The sequence below is a fragment of the Vombatus ursinus genome, unplaced genomic scaffold, assembly GCF_900497805.2.
Source record: "Vombatus ursinus unplaced genomic scaffold, bare-nosed wombat genome assembly UNPS02009132.1, whole genome shotgun sequence".
In the NCBI taxonomy this organism is placed as follows: domain Eukaryota; kingdom Metazoa; phylum Chordata; class Mammalia; order Diprotodontia; family Vombatidae; genus Vombatus; species Vombatus ursinus.
The window spans coordinates 11,438,035-11,446,898 of NW_020948910.1; positions in this window are offsets into that span (position 1 = coordinate 11,438,035).

Consider the following 8,864-nt stretch of genomic DNA (forward strand, 5'->3'; position numbering starts at 1 on the left):
CAATTGGGGTTAAGTGATTTGCCTAGGGTCACACAGCTAATAAGTGTCAAATGTTTGGTCTGAGGCTGGATTTGAACTCAGGTCCTCCTGACTTCAGGGCTGGTGCTCTATCCACTGTGCCACCTAGCTACCCCTCCAAATTACTGAGAGCCCCCAAAGAGTTGTTTATATGGATTATGCTTATTGATATTTACCAGATTAGAAATTGAAATTATTATTATAAGAATAATTTCAACCTCATAGATCCCCTGAAAGGGTCTGAGGGACCCTCAGGGGTCTTCAGACCACATTTTGAGAAACGCTGATGTAAACTCTTTGGGAAGGCACAGAGCTATGGCAAGTTATTTTTATACTTGGAGTAACGGCAAAAAACAAAACAAAACAAAACAAAAATAACAACAACAACAAAAGCTATACCCAGGACAAACATCAGATTGTTAGTCCTCAAGACCTGAAGAGTATCATCTCACGGATAGACACAGAAACTCCTGGATGCTTTGAGACCATTACTCTGAACACTGAGGCTGGGGGGAAAGTCTGGGTTCTTTGAAGTGCTTGGGGGTATGGTGGGGACCAATTGACTTGGGGAAGGAAGCCCACCCTGTGATTGCTTTCTATTTGACTATTTTTCTTTCCATCCAGGTGCTAAGTTATGTTGATTCAAATGGTCAAGAGTCTTTGTCCTAGGGCATAGAGTATTACACTCAGAATCAAGAAGACCTGAGTTTGACTCTTGTCTCAGACATTTACTGGCTGTGTGACCCTTGGAAAGTCATTTAACTTCTCTTGGCCTCATTTTCCTCATCAGTAAAATGGTGATGATAATAGCACCTACCTCATAGGGTTGTTGTGAGGATCAAATGAGATAACGCAGGTAGATGCTTAGAAAAGCTAAGTGGAGCAGTGGATAGAGTGCTGGGCCTGGAGTCAGGAAGACTCCTCTTCCTGAGTTCAAATCCAGCCTCAGATATTTACTAGCTCTGTGATCTTGGGCAAGTCACTTAACCCAGTTTACCTCAGTTTATTCATCTGTAAAATAAGCTAGAGAAGGAAATGGCAAAATCACTCCAATATCTGTGCCAAGAAAGCCCCAAAATGGGGTCAGGAAGAGTCAGACACAAATGAAATGACTGAACAACAAAAATGTAGGTGCTTGGCAAAACTTAGTTATACATGCTAGTAGCAACAACCCTATAGATTTGCCCTGTGTATTTTTTTATTCCACCTCAGTTATAATTCTAGGAAGGTATGTAATTCAGGCATATAGAAAGAAAAGTCCACAATTTTCCTAAATAATTATGAAATTTTCACTTTTAAATATTCATAAATAATTTAGAAAATGTCACATAAAGATCTCCAACTTGAGTGAAATTATTGAATTTGTCTGTCCTAGGTAATTAACTACTTTCGAGTGGCAAGTGAGAGTCAGTTTTTAAAAATATATATTTATTTATTCATACTTTAGTAAACACCAAAAAAAATTGTGTATTTCCATATGAATGGTTGAAGACATAAAGAAGATTGTGCATAAGACTGTAGATCAGGTGAGAGTCATTTACAAATTATAATTCTTTCAGACAGAAGAGTTGATTTTTATCCTGAAAGAAATGCCTTTCTTGCCACTGGATTTCAAATTTATTAAATCAGCAATCCAAGATTGGTTCCATCATTTGCAGTAACCCTCACAAACTGAGACCATGCTCCAATACAAACATATTTGTAAAAGAGAGCGGGCATGGCAAATGTAGATTAATATATTCTCTGTGTGGGTGATGCCTTCAGCCTCATTTGTGGATAGTTAACAGGCAATGTGAAACAGAAACATGCCCAGTGAGGCTCAGAAGGAAATGTCCCTTGAACCAGATCTCCAGAAATTAGCAGCTCTGGTTATTTGAATCCATGAATCTGTAGAAAAATTTGGGTGTTTCCCCACATTATGACTATTGCTTTTCCCATAAACATTTATAAATGCTTATACGACTTTTATTATTTAACTTGGAAAATGAGTTCTTAAAAAAGGGTATTCCCACTTGTGAAAACTCATAGCCTTCAGATGGATTTTCATTGGAAAGTTGATTTCATTGTGTAATCCATATTTGGTTGTTTCCTCCTTGCTTAGGTCAGGTTTCCTGGATGTTGCAGTTGCCCTCTCTGGGCTCACTGCTACACAGGATAAGCACTGAGACTATGTACTTTTTTTTTCCCTGAGAATGAATTGTACTTCCTTATAATCACGAATCACATCTGCATCCTTAAATTTTGAATCTAATCCAATTGCGGTTAACTTAGTTAAATAACCAACTCTAAACTTTCCAGGGGAAGGGAGGGGTTACTTTTACTATTGGATGTTTCTGTGATCTCCTGTACATTTTAAGAGGATCTTTTGGAATCTGACCATGGTCATTATCAGAAGGACCAAGATACAGGCATAACTAAGAAATAGAATGTAGGATTTATTTTAAATTTTCTTTTTGCCATATTTAATATTCTAATTTTTTTTTAAAGATGTGGTACAACAGAAAGAATGTTTGACTTTGTAACCAGAGGACCTGGGTCTGGGTCCTATATCTGATACCTAATATCTGTGTGACATTGAGCAAATTGGTTTACTCTGAGCCTCATTTTCTTCATCTATAATAAAAAGAAAGGTTTGGACTAGGTGCTCTCTAAAGTTATTTTTTTTTCCAGATTTGAATCTATAATCCTATAGTATTATAAGATGCTGTATTGAGCATTTGAGGTTTTGTGTATTGAGGTTTTGTAGTAATGAATCTGCTTCTTAGTTGAGATGGTAGAGTGTTTTATGGAATTAATTGCTAAAAAGTCATTACAAAGAATTCTCTAATTAAGTGGAAGGGTCATATAAAGAGATTGAGATTACTCTGAATATTGTATGCTATTCTGAATTATCTCCCAACAATTTTCTTAGAGTAAATATAACCATATAATTGGGAAAATTCATTGAGCTTCAGGGACCCTACTCCACCTCACACCTGTTATATGACCTTCTGCCAGTCATTTAGAATTGAACTCCATGACAGCTAAGTTTGATTTAGGATATAATAATATTTGAGAGTTGAAAGAGACCTCAGAAATGTAGTCCAAATCCTCATTTTTATAGGTGAAGAAACTGAGGGTCAGAGAGGTTAATGGACTTGCTTAAGATCATAGAGCAAAGGAGAGCTGAAAGTCAAACTCATTTTTTCTGACTGCCAATTCAGGGCTCTTTTCATACCACATTTTAGTGTCTGAGAAAATGTTTATTAATGGTGCACCTACATATATATAGTAAACCAATATTTGCTTAAGTAAAATTGGAATAGATAGGGGAAAGATTGTTTTAAAAGTTAATTACTATGAGTTTGATTTTTTCATAATAGTTGGAACAATTAATAAAGGAGAGAGGAAATACTTATTTTAATTAATAATTGAATTTAATTAATATTTTAATTAAACACATGCAATCATCTAATCTTTTTTTATTATACTATGTTACAGAAATGCTTGTTTTATTCCATAAATTAAAAATAAATAACTTTCTAAAAAAATCACTCAGTAAAAAAAAAAGAAGTAATTGAAAGTTTCCAGTTAAATTGACTTTTAAAATCCTTTGGTCATTTAACAAACAAAAATAGCATGACCTGAATCATAACCTGGAAGGAAGATTTCTGCAAGGTTGAAAAGGCAATTTAGATTGGTCTTAGTTCCTAAATTCCATAGGTTTCTGTTACAAAAAAGTAATCTGTAGACTCTCCTTCAGATCCCTAGAAGATTCATTAAGAAATCTCTCTCTGTCTCTGTCTTTCTCCTTTCCTTTCCCTCTCTCTTCTTTCCCCTTTCTCCCTCATCTCCCCCCATCCATCCATCGCTCTCTCTCTCTCTCTCTCTCTCTCTCTTTCTCTGTCTTTCTTCTCTAGATGTAGAGAACAAGAAGGCACAAAGATGGACATCTTTGTGGACATGAAACATGACACATAAAAAGGAAAATAAGGAGATGAACTTCACTAAAGAGGGGAATGTGTTTTGGAAGAATAGGGAAGTCTGAACATATATAGTGAGGGCAAATTGAAGAGGAGGCTGAGAACTAAGGCAAAGAGTCTCACAGTTGTCCAGAATTCTGAATTATCTCTTCTTCATGCTATACTGGAGAATTAGGATATTTTCTTTTTTTCTTTTCTTTTCAATTTTTTAAGATTGTTATTTAAAGTTTTGAGTTCCAAGTTCTATTCCTGCCTCCCTTCCTTCCCCCCTCCCTGAGATGGTAAGCAATCAGATATAGGTTATACGTGTGCAATCAAGTAAAACATTTCCATATTAGTCATTTTGTACAAGAAGATTCAAATATAAGAAAAAAATGAAAGAAAGAAAATGAAAAACAGCATGCTTCAGTCTGTATTTAAACAATATCAATTATTCCTCTGGAGGCAGATAGCATGCTTCATCTTTAGCCCTTTGGGATTGTCTTCGATCGTTGTATTGCTGAGAATAGCTAAATCATTCACAACTCCTAATCAAACAATATTATTGTTACTGTGTACAATGTTCTCCTGGTTCAGTTCACTTCACTATGCATCAGTTTATGTAAATCTTTCCAGGTTTTTTTCTGAGATTAGCCTGCTTGTCATTTCTTATAGCACAATAATATTCCATTACAATCATATACCACAGCTTGTTTAGCCTTTCCCCAGTTGAAGGGCCTCTCTTGGTTTTCCAATTCTTAGCCACCACAAAGAGAGCTGCTATAAATATTTTTGTACAAATAGGTCCTTTTCTCTTTTTTGGATGTCTTTGGGATATAGACCTAGCAGTGGTATTGCTGGATCAAAGGGTATGCACAATTTTATAGCTTTTTGGGCATAGTTCCAAATTGTTCTCCAGAATGGCTGGATCAGTTCACGACTTCACCAACAATGCATTAGTGTCCCAATTTTCCTATGTCTCCTCCAACATTTGTCGTTTTCCTTTTCTATCATATTAGCCAATCAGATAGTTGTGAAGTGGCACCTCAAAGCTGTTTTAATCTGCATTTCTCTAATCAATAGTGATTTAGAGCATTTTTTCATATAACTATAGATAGCTTTGATTTCTCTGTCTGAAAACTGCCTGTTCATATCCTTCAATTATTTATCAATTGGGGAATGACTTGTATTTTTATAAATTTGACTCAGTTCTCTGTATATTTGAGAAATGAGGCCTTTAAAAGAGATATTTGTTGCAAAATTTTTTTCTGCAGTTTTCTGCTTTTCTTATAATTTTGCTTTTGTTTGTGCAAAAACTTTTAAATTTTATATAATCAAAATTGTCTGTTTTACATTTTGTAATGTTCTTTTTTAAAAATCTTCATTGGTCCTAAATTCTTCCCTCATCCATAAATCTGACAGATAAACTATTCCATGCTCTCTTAATTTACTTATGATATCACCCTTTATGTGTAAATTATGTACCCATTTTGACTTTGTCTTGGTATATGGTGTGAGATGTTGATCTATATCTAGTTCCTGCCATACTGTTTTCCAGTTTTCCCAGTAATTTTTGTCAAATAATGAGTTTTTGTCTCAAAAGTTTGGATCTTTGGGTACTAGATCACTATGGTCATTTACTATGATATAATTTGCACCTAATCTATTACACTGATCTGCCACTCTACTTCTCAGCCAGTACCAGATTGTTTTGATAATTACTACTTTATAATACAGTCTGAGATCTGGTAGGGCTGGATCACCTTCTTTCACATTTTTTTAAATTCATTTTCTTGATATCCTTGAGCTTTTGTTCTTCATAAATTTTATTATTATTTTTTTCTAACTCTATTAAATAATTTTTGATTGTTTGATTTGTATGTCACTGAATAAATAGATCAATTTAGGTAGAATTGTCATTTTTATAATATTGGCTCAGCCTACCCATGAGCAATTAATATTTTTCCAATTGTTTAGATCTGACTTTATTTCTGTGAAAAGTGTTTTATAGTTGTATTCATATAGTTCCTGAGTTTGTCTTGGAAGGTAGAATCCCAAGTATTATATTGTCTACAGTTATTTTAAATATAATTTCTCTTTCTAGCTCTTGCTGCTGCACTTTATTGATAATATACAGAAATACTAATGATTTAAGTGAGTTTATTTTGCATCCTGTAACTTTGCTAAAGTTGTTAATAATTTCAAGTAGTTTTTTAGTTGATTCTTTAGGATTTTCTAAGTATAACATCATATCACCTGCAAAGAGTGATAGTTTTGTTTCCTCTTTGCCTATTTTAATTCTTTTAATTTCTTTTTCTTCTTATTGATATAGCTAACATTTCTAGTACAATATTAAATAATAGAGATGATAATGGACATCCTTGCTTCATCCATGATTGTATTGGGAAGACTTCTAGTTTATATCCCCATTACAGATAATGCTTGCTGATGGTTTTAGATAAATATTACTTATTATTTTAAGGTAAGCTCCATTTATTCCTATACTCTCTATTGTTTTTAATAGAAATGGACGCTGTATTTTGTCAAAGGCTTTTTTCCGCATCTATTGAGATAATCATATAGTTTCTGTTTGATAGGTGGGATCTGGACCCTAAAAAGCCCTAAGACCATGTCTCTGAAAGTAACCCATCCCGGTTCCCCCTTGTAAGAAAAGTTTCCCTTGCTGCAGGCCTGACTGTGAAATTCCCTTATCAGAACAGAGGGGTGCCTGGCCAGAGGATTTTTGTCCCTGGTTGGCCCAAGGGCTCTTGAGTCTCTCACTAGATCCCAAGGTCCATGCCTCTGACAACTCCCTCAATGTCTGGTATACTCCTTACACTTTCCCAGCCATAGCTCCCAAAGACACCTGGACTCTTAGATTACCTAATTAGTATCCCTGACATTTCTTTCCCATGCCCCTTTTCTATATAAGCTTTAGATTCACCCCCATTAGAGTACAAGTTCCCCAAAGGGACTTTGCCCACTTCAGTTGGCATTATAATAAACTGTCTCTTGACTGAAAGATGGCTTGAGTGTGTGAATTCATTCCAGGTGACTTTGCCTTAGCATTCTTGGGGTCCCAAAATTCCTCAGCATCCTCAAACCCCTTCATATTGGTTTTGTTATTAATATGGTTGATTGTGCTGATAGTTTTCCTATTATTGAACCAGTCTTGCATTCCTGGTATGAATCCCACCTGGTCATAGTGTATGATCCTTGTGATATATTGTTGTAATCTCTTTGCTAGTATTTTATTTAAAATTTTTGCATTAATATTCATTAGGGAAATCATTCTATAATTTTCTTTCTCTGTTTTGGCTCTCCCTTTTTAGTTATCAGCATCATATTTGTCTCTTAAAAGGAATTTGATGGGACTCCTTTTTTGCCTATTTTTCCAAATAGTTTATATAACATGGGGATTAGTTGTTCTTTAAATGTTTGGTAAAATTTGCTTGTGAATCCATCTCACCCTGGGAATTTTTTCTTGGAAGTTCATTGATGCTTGTTCAATTTCTTTTTCTATGGTTGGGTTATTTAAGTATTTTATTTCTTCTTCTGTTAACTTGGGCAATTTATATTTTTGTAGCTATTCCTCCATTTCATTTAGATTGTCAAATTTATTATCATATAATTGGGCAAAATAGCTCCTAACAATTGTTTTAATTTCCTCTTCACTGGTGGTGAATTCATCCCTTTCATTTTTGATACTAGTAATTTGGTTTTCTTTCCTTTTTTTAAAAATCAAATTAACCAATGGTTTATCTATTTTTATTGTTTTCTTTCATAAAACCAGCTTGTGATTTTATTTATTAGTTCAATAGTTTTCTTATTTTCAATTTTATTAATCTCTCCTATAATCTTCAGGATTTCCAATTTAGTGTTTAATTGAGGATTTTTAATTTGTTCTTTTTCTAGTTATTTTTAGTTGCATGCCTAATTCATCAATCTGCTGTATCTCTATTTTATTGATATAAACAGTTAGAGATATAAATTTCCCCTAAGTACCTCTTTGGCTGCATCCCATAAATTTTGGTAAGTTATCTCATTATTGTCATTTTCTTAATTAGCAATTGCTTCTATGATTTGTTCTTTGACCCACTTATTTTTTAGGATTAGATTATTTAATTTCTAATTAATTTTGTTCTCTCTTTCCATTGTCCATTATTGAATGAAATTTTTATTGCATTATGATCTGACAAAAATGCATTTACTATTTTTTGCTTTTCTGCATTTGGTTGTGAGGTTTTTATGTTCTAATATGCAGTCAGTTTTTGTATAGGTGCCATGTACTGCTGTGGGAAAGCAGTACATTCCTTTCTATTCCCATTCAGTTTTCTCCAGAGATCGATCATATCTAACTTCTCCAGAATTTTGTTCACCTCCTTAACTTCTTTCTTGTTTATTTTTTTGTTACACTTATCTAGTTCTGAGAGGGGAAAATTGAGGTCCCCCCACTAGTATAGTTTTATTATCTGTTTCCTCCTGTAACTCAATCAACTTTTCCTTAAAAAATTTAGATGCTATACCATTTGGTGCATATGTATTTAGTATTGCTATGACTTTATTGTCTATGGTACCTTTTAGTGAGATATATTTTCCTTCCTTATCTCTCTTAATTAGCTCTATTTTTGCCTTGGCTTGGTCTGAGATCATGATTGCTACCCCTGCTTTCTTTGTTTCAGCTGAAACATAATTTATTCTGCTCCAGCCCCTTACCTTTACCGTGTGTGTGTCTCTCTGATTCAAATGTATTTCTTGTAAACAACATATTGTGGGATTCCAGTTTTTAATCCATTCTGCTATCCACTTCTATGGATGAGTTCATACCATTCACATTTATAATTATGATAACTACCTGTGCATTTCCCTCCATGCTATCTTCCCTTTGTTCACCCCTCTCTCCCT